This window comes from Festucalex cinctus, chromosome 19, assembly GCF_051991245.1.
Source record: "Festucalex cinctus isolate MCC-2025b chromosome 19, RoL_Fcin_1.0, whole genome shotgun sequence".
NCBI classification, from domain to species: Eukaryota; Metazoa; Chordata; class Actinopteri; order Syngnathiformes; family Syngnathidae; genus Festucalex; species Festucalex cinctus.
Genome location: NC_135429.1, coordinates 12370590 through 12387332, shown reverse-complemented (window position 1 = coordinate 12387332; position 16743 = coordinate 12370590). Strand labels below are relative to the sequence as shown.

Below are 16743 nucleotides of genomic sequence, written 5' to 3'. Positions count from 1 at the left end.
CTTTTTAATCTTTAAAAAAAAAAATGAAATAAGACATGACATTTATTTTTCTCTGTGCCTCAGGTTGAAGTGGAAATCCACAGCAGGCTTAAAATGAAACTGCTGTTTGGCTTCCAGGCTACACGAGGATGGTACGGTTGGCTCTTTTAATAAACACGGGTGAGTCACACTTTCACATTCGATACAAATACGTGTTGTTTGTCATCCAGTTCTGTGTGAGTCAATTTCCTTATTAGTGGAAAAATCTATGAGTCGCAGGATGACACCAGGCTAAGACGTATGACTTGATGCCAACCTTACCGACCGTTCCTAAAAAAACGCAGGAAGTCAGAGTGATGAATGACCTTGAGTCTCATCAGAGGAAGTTTGTGCATGGTTGGAAGACGGCATTTCTCCAGGGACCGGGATCCCGTACGGTCACCTGACCCTGACCTCCATATGTGCGAGCGTAGCTTCCTCGCAGAGCTCCCCCGAGTGATTGACAGGTCAAACGGGCTGTGTGCTGATTGCTAATTGGTCTCAGGTAAGTCCAAAACTTCCAATCAGCTCCACTACTTGGAGTGGAAAATAGACTTCCTGTGACACCTCAGCGAGTTTTCTCTTGAATAACAACCTTGAAGGTGACCCGCTCTCTGGGAAGCCTCCAACTAGCCACGGAAGATGCCTATCATGACCTTATTAGACGTGACAAGTCGCCGAAAGTTTTGTCTGGTACCAAAGTATATATTATCTGTCGTGTACCTCTATTTTTGGCACCCAACTGGTGGACGACCAAATGAAGACCAAATGTTCGTAAGCAAGGTTGTCAAGTCATGCAGTTCAAGCCAAGCAAGTCCCAAGTCTAAAATTGGCAACTCAAGTCTGACTCTAGACAAGTTTGTCTGTCTGTCTAGGTGATGGAAACTCATTGAAATACCTTGAAACTGAAGAGTGCCCAATCGTCGGCTTTGTCACGCAAGGTTCAAACGCAACCACGGGCATCACATTAGCACCAATTAAAACAGCCCAGAAAAGGTAGAAGCAACCTGAACAGCCATGGACACCTTTGTGGAAACACGCCGTTTGATGCGTGCGCCGTGTATGGAAATGAATTGAAACCACTCTGCGGGACACCAGGCAATCTAGCAAGGCGAGGGTAAAAGGCTCGCCAAGTCGACGGGAAGACGGCGGCATAGGGATCAAAGAGCAGGCTTTGTATTATCCAGGTTTCTTTGATGAGTCGCAGGTCGGATTTACCACCTGCGCTCCTATATGCTTTCTTATATGATGCATGAATGTTATTCTATGGGGGGGGGCGAAAGAATCTCATAAATGTTATGTGACTGTAAGTCTTTACAGACAATTGAGCTTGACAGGATTCGACTGCTTTCTCCAGAGCCTGCATTTATCCGGGTTAGTTGTGGGTTTTGGATGCATTGGGGTGTGGTCTGGCGAAATGTCAATTCCTTTTGCTTAGACCGCAGTCACCTCGACTGGTCTCTATCATTTAAGATGGAAACGGAGACGGTCATACGAAGTGTTATAACTGATTTCAATGTGTTTGCATACCTTCACTAGTAAACACAAAAGATCAAGAATTACAGAAGATTTTGCACTAGGGTGACCAGACGTCCTGTGATTTTGAGCCTTGGGTCCTGGGTCCTGCCAGATTTCGCCAACCTCTTTGTTGTGTCCTGCTATTACGTACGTATTTAGCCATGTGTATGTCAACCACACAGTTGTCATAGTTATTCATATAATAAATAAAAGGGAGTTTAACTGTTATATTCCTTCCTATTTACTTCCAAATTCACATTTGCGCTCTCATTCGCATCCATAGCTAATGGGTAAATGGACGAACTTGCGCAGCAGGCGGTGATCAGAACTTACTACTTCATGCTTTCACATCTAAGAATCATGTGAAATGTAGTCCTACTAGTCAGGCAACACATTTAGCATTTAGCATTTAAGATTAGCGATTGTTGGCAGTATATACCCCGCCAGTCAGGAATAATGTTTAAAAAAAAAAAAAACACACACACATGCACACAAAACACAGTAAACAATGTCCCATCACTCAATGAGGGCAGCACATCATAACAGCTGATTACCCTGTTAGCTGATGCTAATCTGCGCTAACTCTGCAGCTCAAGCTCTGCTTAGATTTTGGCTTTAACATTTTAGTGCCTCAGTTTAAACATAAAAAGAAAGAATTTTCCATAAAACTGAGACGTAAAAGCCCAAAATCCATTCCACTTGGACTGTTTGTAGGCATTTGTTAGCATGCCAATTACTGAATCACCTCTGTTACAAGTGTGAACAATGTCATCGCCCTAATTTCCATGATCAATTTATATCTCTCACCAGTCGCCATGTGTCTAAGCTTGACGAATAGCTTGTGGCTCTGAAGGGCAAGACTGTAGCGTGTAAATGTGAGACGTCGCCGCCGCTACAACTCATTCCATTGCGCGCTATCAGAAAAGAACGGATCAGATTAGCCGAGGATGGCGTTTATGGATTTACCACCAATACCGCGACGTCTAATAGGAATTCGAGAGGCGCTGACAGCCTTTTACCTGCTCGGTCAAATTATAGCCATACGCTGGAATTTCCTCCTCTGCCTGTCACTTCGCTCAGATGCCCTTAAAGCTGCGTGCGACTGGGCCACTCGTGCTTAAGAATGGTACACGTTCTTTATAATACAATCAAACCTCGATATTCTCATGGTTTAGGAACCAAGCCCTGATGGGAATAGCAAACTCTCATGTAAATGCTAACTAGAAGCTAATATTGGCTAACTTTCTTCCCAGCATGGTTCTTCTATACAGAGCAGAAAATGTTTAATGAAGATTTGTAAGGTTTATTCCAGTAGTTCAACTAAAAAAGTAAAACTCATGACTATTTCTTAGAAACACATTATAAAATACTAATGTATTTTTTCAGGTATTTGTACTTAAGTATTTATTTATTTATTTATTTTTTCAACCTTTGCGAATGACAACACGATGTAAAAAAAAAAAGACGTAAACAGAGAGAAAACTGTTTTTACATTTTATATATTTTACATTTGTAAAGGAGTTCAGTCTTTTTCCAAGTATCTGTACTTAAGTATAGCGTGAGGGCTTTTGCCACTTCTGGCCGTCACTCACAACGCCCTCGCCCTCAGCAAATATATGCCGAGCTCGACAACTTTCTGTCCAACTTATTCTAAAGTGTTTGTGACTTCTTCATGAATTTATGATTTACTCGTGCTGCTCTGGTGACTTGCAGCAATTTTGAGTTCCTTGGCAGCGAGTATCGTCGTGTTTTAACTGTCAGCTACACCCCGGAAAAAAAAAGAAAAGATAAAAAATAAATAAAGAGCAAATTTGATGTGCTGGCTCACTGAAAGAGATGAAGAGAGGGTACTCTTGAAATGTTGTTGATGTATAGCCATCTCGGCTGTCCTGAACTGAGAAGGGAACTCCTCAGATTTATTATACATCCAACTCAGCCTAAAGACAAAATTAGCAAAGTAGCAACAAGGACAAGCCAAAACTTGGGAGCTTCTCAAGGATTGACAAAGTTTGAGACAAAGACCGGAAAGACACTATGGACCTAAAAGCAACATGAGTAATTAAAAGAGAGTTGCCCAGTTTAAAGGGGAAATCAACCAAAAAATTTTTTTTTTTTGAGAATATGTTCTATGCAGCAACACGACTCTAAATACAGTACAGTATTTTGGTTCATATTGTGTTAATGGAATATGAGTTAAGCAGCAAAATTCAGCAGTTATTATCAGGTGGCCATTTTGCCACTTTCTGTCGAGTGAAAATGACATCACAGTTGCTCAGATAACAACCAATCACAGCTCAGCTACAGAAAACAGGTGAGCTGTAATTGGTCACTGCCTGATCCCTGAGCAACTGTGATGTCATCTTCAGTCGACAGCAAGTGGCAAAATTCTGCCACTTTCTGTCGAGTGAAAATGACATCACAGTTGCTCAGGTAACAACCAATCACAGCTCTGTTTCATAAAACTAATTGGTCAGTGCCTGAGCCCCTGAGCAACTGTGATGTGATCTTCAGTCGACACCAAGTGACAAAATGGTCGCCCCGAGATGGATAAAAATGGCTGGATTTTGCGACATAACTCATTTTCCTCAAATGTAATGTTAATCAAAATGTCATGTTTAGACTAATGAAGTCACATATAACGTATTATTGTCAAGAAATGTCTAAAGTTGACTTCTTTATTGAAAATTGCAATATAAAGACCATATTTAAAAAATAAAATATAGGTATAGGCCAGGGCAATGGGAAAACTCCTTAAAAGCGCGTTTACCAGCTTAACATCCATAACAGGTAGCAAGCTTCTTTTTTTTTTAACTCGCGTTTGCCGACAAGATAAATCATTTATCAAAGCGGTAGTCAACACTTGTTTATATTGGCCTGTGTGAGTCAGTGAATGGATATGTTGTTTTTCAGCATCTTACTCAGCATGCAACACGCCCTTCTGAGCGCAGACCGCAACGTTTCTGATCTCGCGCCACACATTCACTGTCGGGAGGACGTGCAAACCCGCCAGGGTTTTTCTCCACGTTGTAGCCTACACACCCCCGCAGCGCGCCTCTCCTTGGGGTTTTGTGGCGCCACAACAACATTACGCCGGGTCCACTCTCCAATCGTGACGGGGGGATGCTGGTTATTGGCTGGAGCGCAAGGGAGCAGCGCCAGGCCGGGGAAATGTGCGGAAAACATGGCGCTCTTCATCATGAATTATGTTGACGCTTCTCTGCGCAGGAGAGACTCCCTTTGGTGCCTTTCATCTGACTTTTGAGAACCAATATGTGTCACAACATTAAGGTGCAGCTGCATAATGGAATGAAATCCTATACCTGGTTCCAAACTCTTACCTACAAAGAAAATAATGTTCAGTTCTGTTTGGGTGGATTGAGGCTTTTTTGATGTTTTGAAGCGGTAATGAGAAATCCTTCAATGTGCAAGGCATACTAGCAACCAGGCATCCTCCAATTGTTTATAATACTCTATTTCTATACAGCATTTTTATACATATACAGTAAGTACACTATATTGGAGTCCAGCGTTCATGCCTGTACTATATGACAAATTTTTAAGCAAATTGTTTCTCGGGGGGTTTATAGTATACAGGAAAGTTCGAATTTCCACAAACCAAAGATAATATTTTAGATGTAATAGTTAAACTTTTTGTATGCTGTTTGTTGTACGTGTTGCTGCTCAATCTATGTTAAAGTACCAGTTGTTTGAAGGTTTACAATTACCATTAGGAACGTTCGATGCCATTTTTTTTTTTCAAACCGATACTCAAATGTTGAGTAGTCACTGACACCAGATACCACTAGTACATAAAATTCCAGCTCAAAAAATGACATTAATTAATATAATTTGTTTAAAAGACCTCAAAATCCCAATATAGTATTTTTCCTGAAATTGCATGAAATTAATTGCAATTTTCTATTCCTCTAATTTCTAATTTCTAGTTCCCGATTGTAAAACGGCCACTAGAGGGCGTGGCCGCCGTCACGAGTACCAATACTGTATGCTAATTCCAGTTAGCCCGTTTATGGTGTTTCACATTATATGTTAGCTTTAAGCTAACAGACTTTTGTGAGAGGAAATTACTGCATATGGTTTGGATGAATATTTATCATGTTGAATTCTCTTTTACTTTACATGTCAGTTTGAGAGTAAATTTCAGACAAAAAAAAATAAAAGCAAGCGCACAATGCCTCTTTTATACAATAATCTTCCATTTCTTGACCACTGGAGTGAGAACCGAAGTTAAAGAATACTTTTAAAAAGCATATTTCCATCCATCCATCACCTGTCGCACCTGTTGTCATTAGACTGACACTGGGCGAGAGGTGGGGTACACCCTGGACAGGTCGCCAGCCAATCACAGGGCACAAACAACCATTCACTCACAGTCACAGCGATGGACAATTGGGCTATTGGAGGAACTAGATTCGAACCCTGCACCTCAGACCTGTGAAGCCGACGAGCTAACCACTTGTCCTTGATCCCATCCGATTGTGCAAAATGATTAATAACCATTTAGCCGCAGTCTGACGGCGGCCTCTGTCCTACAAAAAGCGCCGTCATCCTCTTGTCAAGTACTCTTCAGCAAAGCGCACGCACGCTCACATAATGGAGTGACTTTACAAGAGCAACATATATTCAGCTCGCCGGCGGATGACGGGCATATTATACAATGGATTGAATTTGTTGCATCACGTCCGCCGTGCGTCACGTCGACTTTCCCCTCGCCGCTCGGCCCGTATAGATTGTGCGCGTCAAGGTGCGTCTGTTTTTCTAATAAGAGCGCATTACAACGTGGGGGAATAGATAGCTAATGTAAGTGTGGAGGCAGCAGGAAGAGAGGAGAAAAATTTTCCTCTTTCTTTCGCAGTGTGCATACGTCAACAGTGCCATCCAGTGGCATCTGAGAAGAGAACTCACATCACATGTGATCCTCATCAGTCAACAGCTGCTTACAAGTGTGCGTTTACATTGTCCTGATGATGACCCACTAGAACCAAAACCAGCTTTCGTACGGCTCCATCCATCAAATTGTTTTGCAGTTACACTAGATAACTATGAGAGGACGCCATTCATCAGCCATCTTTCACGCGGTGCATTCAGGGACGCTCGGACACTTACCTCCAAACGGGCCGCGGGCCAACAGCCTTTTTCGGGAGATTCCTGCTGTCAGGTCCTGTTTTCGTCCTCTGGTGCACCAAAATAAAAAAAAGATGTCTGTGTGAAAAATGAAAAGAAAGACTTTAGTTTTTATTGTGTCTGGGTGAGTTGTTATGGAGACAAAATGTGCTCACATTGTGGACAAAGAGAATACAGTAGATTGTTACATTAAATACGCTTGCACAATCCGCCGAGCATTTACAGTACGTTATATTCATTTTGTTCATTAAATCGGCAGTTAATATAGTTATTGTTAATAGCGAAACAAAAATATTCATAAACTAAGGTATTTACATATGCCTTCAACCATGTCCATCCATCCATCCATTTTCTTGACCGCTTATTCCTCACAAGGGTCGCAGGGGGTGCTGGAGCCTATCTCAGTTGGCTTTGTGCAGTAGCCACACCCCGGACTGGTTGCCAGCCAATCGCAGGGCACAGAGAGACAAACAACCATCCACACTCACAATTTGGGGCACCCAATTAACCTACAATGCATGTTTATGGAATGTGGGAGGAGACCGGAGTACCCGGAGAAGACCCACACGGGCACGGGGAGAACATGCAAACTCCACCCAGGAAGGCCGGAGCCTGGACTCGAACCCGAGTCCTCAGAACTGGGAGGCGGACGTGCTAACCAGTCATGTCTATTTGTATTATATAACAGGTTGATCAATTTTAATTATTGTATTGTGGACAAAGGAATACAGTTGACAGGTTCATTAGATATACCTGTTGCACAATCCACTTAACATGTACATTATGTAGTCCTGTACCATTTTTTTACATTAATTTAGCCTTTTTATATGAGGAAAAAAAAATCTTTACAAACTATGGTTATGTCATTTTCTTCTACACTTTTTTTTTTTCCAACGGTCTTAGAGGGACGAATGATGCAATAAATAAAACAATTAGCTGACTTAGCTGCGGAACAGGCGAAAATTAATCTTTATGCAACATATCTTCATGGCTGACCGCTTCCTTCTGCACTGAAAACTTCCATTTTGAATAAAACAGGCTTGCTCTATGAATCTAACTTAGGTATTTTCATAGGTTCTTGTGAAATATATCCAGAATTGCAGTCACTAAGACTTTTAAAATTGTACAAGCACATTTAAACACAGAGAACAAGAGCTACAAACATTTTTTTTTACTGTGAATTGATCCCTGTTTCCAGTAAACAAATCTATTTTCTTTTTTTACCAAACAAACTTATCATCTCACAATTTACCTCAATAATCATGCCAAAAGATGTATATTACAAAATGAACCTACGGCCGTTGCTTTCTGTAGGAGTAAAAAGCAGGATTGAATGCAAAAAAAAAAATGGGGTGGCTTGAAATTCTTAACTTCCTGCTTCCGATCTTCTTCTGACTTTAATCAAAGTTACCCAGTCAAATTAAATTGTATGCCGCCATCTGGTGGTCGATGGTGGAATTACACTCAGCATAAACTGGAGGCAAAACAAAACGTAGCTATCAATTGTACCAAAAACAAAAAACAAAAAACAAACCGGCCATGAATGGCGGCTTACTGTGCACAATTTGTGATAAAGCTTCTGTCTCGGATTATATTGGATTGTGCAAGTGTGACTAATGGGGTGAAAAAAGACACACACATGATGTCTTGCATTCACACACACACACGTTGCCTTTTCTTTACCAACACCAGCATGCCCTGAGTTGATAAAGTTTATCAAGCGACACACACCTGTGACGGAAGGCAATGGAGCCTGCTACTACCTCTCAGCGTGTATGCGGGGGCCGCATGAATGCTGTTGGGGGCCCAAGGTGACAATAATACACTTCTGGCTTGAGTGCTCAACACACATCACTGCATTCTCGCAGCCTCCGCGTGTGTTGATGTGTACGCGTGTTTGCTCTTCAGGGCTAGCTTAACTTTATCGCATGATGGCATCTAAATCCAGGAATAAATGTATTCTATTTTTGAATGCTTCAAGTTGTTCAGAGTAGCAAAGTAAGTAATCTGCAGCATATCATTTTTTGGTAGCCTGCTGTTAAGAGTATCAACGGAAGTGGTACGGTACCTAAAGGGCAAATAAAGGTACGCTACACAGCATGTGTTGCAGTTTGTTGACTGGGTGGGTCATTGATGGGAATGTCATAAACTAATGTACACAGTACACCAACATTCTCATTCTCACCGTTTACAATTTAGAGTCAAATGAACCAAAGATAATATTCATTATAATATTAACCGCATTTCCGCTATGCTGCCCATCACGCTAACAACTCATGAGACCTTACAGTGGGTCAAAAGCTAACGCAGGAAAGACGACAACAACTACCGTGAGTATTCCGGGACGGGTTGTAAAACTTCTCCAAAAGCCCGCACGGGGGCTCCCAAACAGGGCGATGATGAACGCCGCCCCGCCGCTTTTGTCACTTTGTCAAGCCGGCTGTCAGTCACTCTGTCACCGTCAAGCAGGCCTAGCGAGGGGCGCGCGGAGGCTGAGGCCGCATCAATCACACTCTTGTCAGCTGTTTGCTTTGGACGGATTACTCACACACACCGGTACACACATTTTTTTTTTTTGGACCAACACACCCAGACTATTGAGTCTTCCCTTAATTAACATCTCATCCTGCTCATTTAAAATGGCAAATATTTGCAACTATATGACTTGAAAGCAGAAAACGCACACACTAACACACAACTATCTGAGGCAACAAGTCAGTAAAAAGCAGAGTGACATTTTTTCATAGCAATGGACTTGTGTCATCACCTTCCAGACGTCCCACTTTGTAGTCCGCCTGTGTCAGGGAAGTGTCAATATGTTCTCCCCGTGGCACCACAGCGCCCCTCCCTGGTGAAACAGTTGAACAGCATGATGTAATTACTGGTGAAGAGAAGTCCAAAGTCTAATGAAACAGACAGAGGGACACTCGGGAGGACGAGTGGCTGCAAATAAGGTTAGGGAATGAAAAATAGTGAGTTTGGAGTCGCTCACTTTCTCTTCCCAATCGGATGTGGGTCATTCTCTCTTTTGTTACACGTGTGAAGATTGATGAACAGAGGACGGATGGATGGATGAACAGATGGGCAGATGGATGGGGGTGAAAGAGAGTGCAAACACCTGAAGGAAAGGACACAAAATGAAGAGGTGAAGGAAGAGCGCATCTTGTGAAGAAAGCACACATGCTGAGTTTAAAAAAAAAAAAAAGTGGTGCAGTCCGACTGAATGGGCATGCATACTAATTCCAACAGCTTGATATCTATTGGAAGGACACCGCGTACATTTTTTAAAAGTCTCAGAGACGCACAAAAGTGAAGAAGACTGACTTTGGGAGGAATTTAGTTGAAGTGCTGATGAGAGGGGATATATATGAGGAGGAAGGGCTTTATTTGTTTTGAAATCCAAGCCAATTGGGAGGAGCTTCATCATGCAACAAGATACGACCAAAAACACAACAAAGGACTTCATAAGGAGGAAAAGTGGAAGATAGAGGATGCATTTTACCTCCTGAAGGACTGAACCACCAAAAACAAGAACTAAAAGAAGCTGCAATAAATAATGTGATGTAAATACGGTAATGTGAAATAAAAGCTGGACTTTCAAACTCATGTCTGATATTCGTGTTTTGTTCTAAAACTGGAATGTCTTCAGTATACAACAAAAACAATGTTTGTGACTGTATTGCTCTAAAAAAAAAAAAAAAAAACGGGGAAAAAGTACAAACAAAATTGCTCTAAAAAATAACAGGGGGAAAAAGGTTAAAAAAAAAAACAAAAACAAAAAACACGAACAAAATTGCTCTAAAAAAATAACGGAAAAAAGTAAGAACAAAACAAAACAAAAAACTTCATACCTAACAAAACTGCTCTATAAAATAACGGGAAAACAAACTAACAAAATTGCTCTATAAAATAGCAGGGGGAAAAAAAGTTTAAAAAAAAATAAAAATAAAAATACAAAATACCTAACACGATTACTCTAAAAAAAAAAAAAAAATTTTTTTAAATACCGGGGGGGGACTAACAAAATTGCTCTAAAAATAACAAAAAAAAGAAAAAGTAAAAAAAAACAAAAAAAAAAAAAACAAAAACAAAAACAACAAAATTGCTCTAAAAAAAATTACGGAGGACAAAAAATACCTAACAAAATTCCTCTGAAAAATAGCAGGGGACAAAAAAAAAAGTAAAAAATAAATAAATACAAAAAAATAAAAGCCGAACAAAATTGCTCTAAAAATAACAGGCGGGGGCAAAAAAAAGAAAGAAAGAAAAAAAAATTGACAATGCTCTAAAAACATTTAGATACTTTACACATGCATTTATTTGAACTGATCACCTGAGAGCAGATTAACCGTGAATGTTTGATGTTGCTTCACGGTTGATTTTCGCTCTTATTTTCAAAGAGATTAAAAGCAGATTGCAATTTGCCTCGCTCGTTGACACATTTGTGTGTGTGTGTGTGTGTGTGTGTGTGGGGGGGGGGGGGGGGGGGGGGTGTGGACATGCTGTGCCCTGCTAAAATTGAACTGTCATGGCCAGAATGGGCACTTTGATCATTTCATGTTCGCAGTGAAGGGAAAAGAGAAGGATGAGGAAAGGAGGGGATTGGAAAAGGATGAGCAAAATAAGGTGAGTAGAAAGGAAGAGGAAAGGGAATGCAAATGAAAGCAGGAAATGTACATACGGAAAAAAATCAAAGCAGAAAACTATGAAAGGGGCGAGAAAAGAGCGGACAAGAGCGGTCGAGGGCACGCGGACAAAAAGACGGGCGGCTGATGGAGGATAAGGGATGAAAGCCTCCTTTCAGGCCCGCGACGGGGATGAGCTTCGCGTGGCACGCCACTTACCCACACTACGTGGCATGAGATGACTTCCCAGAATTCCTTTCATGTCCACAACGCACCAGGAGTGGGCCATCAGGACGCAGCCTGGGGAGGGAGACCTCAAGACACACACACACACACACGTTTAGTTTCATGCCTGATTCTGAACCCAATTCTGACACCAAATGCCAGTTTTTCTACATAGGTTTGGCACATTTTTCTGAAACTGAAATGACATTTCCAAAACTGCCAGCTCATTTGGCCAAGTTGACAATTGAAAAGATGATTTTTCCATATTGTGACTTACTCACTGAAATCCTGCTGACGTGTTTAGACTGAAAAACAACTAATCCGGTTCGATCATCAAGATCTATTCATTTGGAAAATGTGCGAAATGTGAGCACATTGTGCTGCTAACTGTACGCTAAATGTACACAAGCAGACATGTACTGAAACATTGTCAATTTGAGGAAAGCAATGAGAAATGCCATTCAGTTGACACCAATTGTAAGGTGGTTTTGGGATTTCTCCATCGTATTTTGAAAATGCCATATCAGTTTAAAAAAAATGTGCTAAACTAATTGAGAAAAACTGCAATAACATGGTATTAATATGCAGATATAACGTACAGAAAAAATCTGGAATTGACACTTCTCAAAATGAATTTGCAAATGCCGGGTCATGAATACTGTAATACTTTCACTTGTGTATTCAGCACTTCATCACCAAGCTGCCAAATTACTCCTTTGTACAAAAAATATATCAACAACTACTTAGCCGAACATTTGAGTATGTGCTCCAAATCAGAATCTAACACTGGTTGCTAATGCTAATGATTTTTGCTAACCTGTGCTAAATTTGCTTTTTGGCTTTCGTCACGACTAAAAATGGCAGATTTTACCCAGTTCATATGCCAAGTTAGGATAAATTTCTTGTGAATGTGGTTATTATGTAAATGATTCTGAAAATGCAAACACATTTTCAGAAACAATTAACAAAAGATTTACTTCAGTTGAATCATTTCACACTTGATGGGTGGCCAGGCACTCCAGAGACCCAACTATTTGTTTTCAAATATTAAAAAGTCACTTTTCCACAACATGCCCCCAATAAGGACAAAAGGTTGCAAGTATCAATCAATCACATAATATAGCAAATATTGTAAACGGCAGTGATTGACAGGGTCACAAACTTTCTCCTCTGTTTTTGCAGTTCCTGCTATTAAGGTGACTTTGCATACGGTATTCATTTGTGTGCTTGTTTGTCATCCAGCCAAAAAAAGACAACATCCATCAAGGCCCTGTCGTCCCTTTACGAGGAAGTGACGCCCAATTGACATCTAGTAGAGTGCTGGCGTTCATATGCAGGCCAATGTGAGGATGGATGCAGATTAGATCGATCAATGGATCAATAGATCTATCGACAGATAGATAGATAGATAGATAGATAGATAGATAGATAGATAGATAGATAGATAGATAGATAGATAGATAGATCATGTATATGCATGGGTCAGGTCAGGTGAGTGCGTGTGCTACCTTGGAGGACAGCAGAAGGGTATCCGACTAACTTCTCAACTCGTTCAATCACGAGGCGACAGGGCGCGGGAGGCTGCGGAGAGAAGGACGGAGAGAGGGAGAGAAATAATGAAGGCGACAAGGCGAGACGGATGGCGAGAGGTTAAAGATTCCGATAGACGGGCGGCAGAGCGGCGCGAGGGAGGGACAGACGGGAGGCATTAAAACGAATAGTGTGGGCTCGCCATGGCGGCGGCATTGTTTAATCATTGGGAAACAAGACGGTGGGAAAAGGGGAGAACGGGGATGGGTAAATGAGAAGAGAGTGACAGATTCGACGAGCGGCGGAAAGTGTGGAATGAAAATGTGGCCAACCCAAAGGAGGATTTATGGGGATTTGTATTCTTTTTTTCGATGCAGGACAGCAATGAAGGCAGAAATGGATGAGATTTAAAACAGACTATAATTAACATGAAAAATGATCATTAACTCATTTGCTACCAAAAACATATAAATATGTTCTATTTTAAATATTACCATGCTCCCGAAGATGTACTTATACGTTTTTGTTTTTGTGCTAGAGCACAGAAGGTTTTGATGCAGAGAGAGAAAGAGAATGCTTGAAGCAATGGTAGTTATTACAAAAATGGCCAGCGGGTGGCAGCAGAGTATAAGCGATCATCCAGGGCCATGTTGCAACAGGCTCCTTTCCCCACTGTTTTAAACAGATTTGTGAATAATGATGGGACTTAGATATATTCTAATGCTAATTGCTGAAAAACAGAAACAGATAGAAATATTCTTTTTTTTTCCCTGATGAAAAAAAAAGAGATCTATGAGATTTTATGGGCCTTGCAAAATTAGTTAAAATCCAATAAAATAGCTGGGAGCGAAGGGGGTTGCTTCAGTGAAAATGGCTGGGAGTCAATGAGTTAATGAGAATATGAGAATTGTTCATCCTTTTCGCACTTTGCAAGTACACAGAATGGCTGACTTCAATAAAATGGAGAGATTTTCTGATGTCTTGGCTGAACATGTGTTGAATTTCTGGATATAATACACCCCAGGCAACCTTGGTGTGACTAACTTCTACTTAAGTGTTGAAGCTTTAATCAAATGTGGAGCTTTTGAAGCAGGCCTGATTACCTGGCAGGCTAAAACTACTGCACTTCATCCTTCTGCTGGCCTGACAGCTAAAGATGTTAATTTCCTAGTGCCAGCCACACATGCAAATGGCAATGTGAGCGTAGGGATCGCATCCACGCGGGAGGTCGTTTGGAAACGAGTCGAACTCAATGTCGATTCCTCTCCTCGATTAGTAGCAAAACTCCCTGAAGAGTGATGGATGTTAATGGGGACACACGACACGACGGGGTGATTATGGATCATCGCCGCGTAATGATGATGCGAGGGGGATGGAGATGGACGGCTGGATGGACAGGCGGAGGGAGGATGGCGCCACCAATTGGTGGACTTTTCAACCTATTGGCGTCAAATCATTACACAAGTAGGCCCATTACATTTCATCCATGTATAGACTGTGCCGGTGCGATTAATATTCCTTAAAGCGCACCTCATCAAAGGGACGACGTGCAGACAGATGTTTTACGAGCATGACGGGCGCCTCCATGACTTTCCGAGCTGAGGGGGCCCGACGGCCCAAACGTGGTCACCTTTCCACCTTTTCGCCTCAAAGTGGGAAAGGAAGAATGCGCCCGAGGATCTCCACCTGCTCGCCGTCACGCAGGGGAGTGGAAAGTCTGCAATTTGCTTCGTGTATTTGACTCGGGTATCCCGAGGGGAGGCAGGAAGTACATCACTGGCCCAGGGAGCGGCCGAGGCCTTTTAATCACTTCTGACAAGTAGACGGGCGAGGGATGCGTCGGTTGGTTCGCACCCTTCTTATATCTTTGAAATGCTGCCATTCTCCTTTGCATTTTTTACACTCTCACACTGTGCTTGACATTCTCTCCTCTGCCCAACGGCTAACTGCACACTGACAAGAGCTTCTTTTTTTTTCTCCCCATTCTTCTATCCCTTCTCCTTACTTTTCACACTTTCTGGCCTGTTTGGAAATATTATGGTTAAAGCATGGGGAAAATAGCTTGAAAAGGTCAATGCATTCATTTTGGCAAAACACCAAATATGAAGCAAGTATGCCCTCTAGTGGCTGTGAGAAGCATTGAGGTGACATCACATCATCTTGTCATTTGATTGGACATTTACACAACAAAAAGTTATCTCTCAAAACAATTTGTCTTTTGCTCACCGTGTGAATTGACAAACAAAAGCTAAATTAACTAGCGATAACTGTAAAAATGCAACTGACCTGTACATTTTTGTTTGTTTGTTTACTTGTTTGTTTGTGTTCTCATATTGGATGTGAATGTTGCCTCTTTTTATATTTAACATTTTTATTGCCCATTTAAGAAAACTATTAATTACCTTGGTCTGTATGCTGCTGATAACTTCTTGAATGTCACTTTTGGTGTTCTTTTAAGCCCTATGATAGCTCTCAAGGCTTCTGGTAGTGTTAGATGAAAAACCAGAGGAACATCTTGACCACTCTGGAGAAGTTCAACCCCTGGTTATGTCGCCTCCAACCAGTTATTTCACTAAATATCTTTGGCATTACTGTGATCTACAGGTATTCACAGTAAATGACATTTTCATGACTGTTCACTATTTTATCGACATTTTATGTTTGCAATTTCTATGTGCATGCAAATATGTGTTAGGTACAAGGTGTTTCAAAACGATGTTAAGATTTAAACAATTGACTTTGTTATGCAAAGCAAAATCCAAAAATGTAGTAGAGGTGAAGCGTTTCCTTTTTTTTTCTGCTTCAAACTTAATTCAAAATTGCCGTGACCCGGATTCGAACCGGGGTTGCTGCGGCCACAACGCAGAGTACTAACCACTATACGATCACGGCTGTTGAGACTTTATTTGAACAGTTGACTCCCTTGTAGAACTACTACAAACGAACGATTGGAGATATTTACACCACACGCTGTAAGAGCAGTCACACTAAGAAACAGTCATCATATGTGGGCGGCTCACATTTTAAATATTTGTTAAAATCAATACGTGTGTTCTCCGCGTTTGTAAACCTAAAGATTTTTTTTCTAACCTGTTACACTGAGTATTAAATAGTATTTTAGCTAAGCTTTGTAGGATGCACATTACTGCGGGTTAAACGGACATAACTCTAAGTAGCCTGCTGACGTGGCTCTCATGTCTAGTATACAACTGTGTCAGGTTTAATCAACAGCCGTGATCGTATAGTGGTTAGTACTCTGCGTTGTGGCCGCAGCAACCCCGGTTCGAATCCGGGTCACGGCAATTTTGAACTACATCTTTACTGGCAAAATGTAATTTGAAATACTGTACTTCGAATTATTTAATTGTGAAATATAATGCCATGTCACTTTATTTCGAAGCACTCATTTAAACAAATGTGACGCCAAACCACTGTAATTACAAAACTTCCCACACCACATACTTATATATTTCAAACTGCAGCACATGTGAACACGATAACATTCTGTGACACCATATTGAAGTAAATTGCACACGGTGGTACTGCCATAAATCAAACAATTACATTTAAAATTACATATTGCCTATAGCCTACCTTCTGTAGCACTTTAAATCAGCAGTGGCCAACATTAAGCACCCCTAGGCTGCTGTTCAAACACAAATTGCTAATATATATTCGCTAAATC

The 16743-nt window shown here is 41.2% G+C and overlaps 1 long non-coding RNA gene and 2 other non-coding genes across 3 annotated transcripts; 1 reads left to right on the top strand and 2 right to left on the bottom strand.

Moving 5' to 3' along the window:
• Nucleotides 1–9691: 9691 nt before the first annotated feature.
• On the bottom strand, nt 9692–13291 carry LOC144007054 (uncharacterized). Its single transcript, XR_013280046.1, has 3 exons — nt 13037–13291; nt 11523–11617; nt 9692–9796 (listed from the first exon to the last, which is right to left on the bottom strand). It is a non-coding gene; the product is annotated as an uncharacterized LOC144007054 (long non-coding RNA).
• A 2587-nt stretch (nt 13292–15878) lies between these two features.
• On the bottom strand, nt 15879–15950 carry trnah-gug (transfer RNA histidin (anticodon GUG)). Its single transcript has one exon. It is a non-coding gene; the product is annotated as a tRNA-His (tRNA).
• A 338-nt stretch (nt 15951–16288) lies between these two features.
• trnah-gug (transfer RNA histidin (anticodon GUG)) lies at nt 16289–16360 on the top strand. The gene has a single exon. It is a non-coding gene; the product is annotated as a tRNA-His (tRNA).
• The last annotated feature ends 383 nt before the right edge of the window (nt 16361–16743 follow it).